The sequence below is a fragment of the Schistocerca gregaria genome, unplaced genomic scaffold (assembly GCF_023897955.1).
Source record: "Schistocerca gregaria isolate iqSchGreg1 unplaced genomic scaffold, iqSchGreg1.2 ptg000199l, whole genome shotgun sequence".
In the NCBI taxonomy this organism is placed as follows: Eukaryota; Metazoa; Arthropoda; class Insecta; order Orthoptera; family Acrididae; genus Schistocerca; species Schistocerca gregaria.
The window spans coordinates 8670623-8672279 of record NW_026061737.1 but is presented as its reverse complement, the minus strand read 5'-3'; positions in this window follow the sequence as shown (position 1 = coordinate 8672279).

Below are 1657 nucleotides of genomic sequence, written 5' to 3'. Positions count from 1 at the left end.
CACACATGAAGCTTCTAAGTTGATGTAATAGCCAGTAAGAAGTAGTACAATTCAAGTTTTAGGTATTGATTATTGACTTTTTAGCTGGCTTTGGTGCCTTGGACATGAGCTAGGACCTTAAGATTCTGCATGAAAGGAGGACTAGCAGCCGAGTTGCACGGGAGAGTGTGAAAAGTGTTCATATGTAGTAAAAACCTGAGACATCCGTCCGTTTTCGTCATTTGTTATCGAATCGACTTAAAGCCAGATCGTCACATTGGCCGCTCTTCTCTCTGAAACGGTTGTACTTATCGTCTGCAAAGCTATGTCGCGTGCTGCGGTATACGGAGAAACTAAAAGCACCGTAGTAGAACACAGATGAACCTTCTATGTTGATGTATTAGCCAGTAAGAGGTAGTACAATACAAGTTTTAGGTATTGATTATTGACTTTTTAACTGGCTTTGGTGCCTTGGACACGAGCTAGGACCTTAAGATTCTGCATGAAAGGAGGACTAGCAGCCAAGTTGCACGGGAGAATGTGAAAAGTGTTCATATGTAGTAAAAACCTGAGAAATCCGTCCGTTTTCGTCATTTGTTATCGAATCGACTTAAAGCCAGATCGTCACATTGGCCGCTCTTCTCTCTGAAACGGTTGTACTTATCGTCTGCAAAACTATATCGCGTGCTGCGGTATGCGGAGAAACTAAAAGCAACGTAGTAGAACACAGATGAAGCTTCTAAGTTGATGTAATAGCCAGTAAGTAGCAGTACATTTCAAGTTTTAGGTATTGATTATTGACTTTTTAGCTGGCTTTGGTGCCTTGGACATGAGCTAGGACCTTAAGATTCTGCATGAAATAGGACTAGCAGCCGAGTTGCACGGGAGAATGTGAAAAGTGTTCATATGTAGTAAAAACCTGAGAAATCCGTCCGTTTTCGTCATTTCTTATCGAATCGACTTAAAGCCAGATCGTCACATTGGCCGCTCTTCTCTCTGAAACGGTTGTACTTATCGTCTGCAAAGCTATGACGCGTACTGCGGTATTCGGAGACACTAAAAGCAACATAGTAGAACACAGATGAAGCTTCTAAAATGATGTAATAACCGGTAAGAAGTAGTACAATTCAAGTTTTAGGTATCGGTTATTGACTTTTTAGCTGGCTTTGGTGCCTTGGACATGAGCTAGGACCTTAAGATTCTGCATGAAAGGAGGACTAGCAGCCGAGTTGCACGGGAGAATGTGAAAAGTGTTCATATGTAGTAAAAACCTGAGAAATCAGTCCGTTTTCCTAATTTGTTACCGAATCGACTTCAAGCCAGATCGTCACATTGGCCGATCTTCTCTCTGAAACGGTTGTACTTATCGTCTGCAAAGCTATGTCGCGAGTTGCCGTAGGCGGAAACAGGAAAAGCACCATAATAGAACACAGATGAAGCTTCTAAGTTGATGTAATAGCCAGTAAGAAGTAGTCCAATTCAAGTTTTAGGTATCGGTTATTGACTTTTTAGCTGGCTTTGGTGCCTTGACCATGAGCTAGGACCTTAAGATTCTGCATGAAAGGAGAACTAGCAGCCGAGTTGCACGGGAGAATGTGAAAAGTGTTCATATGTAGTAAAAACCTGAGAAATCCGTCCGTTTTCGTCATTTGTTATCGAATCGACTTAAAGCCAGATC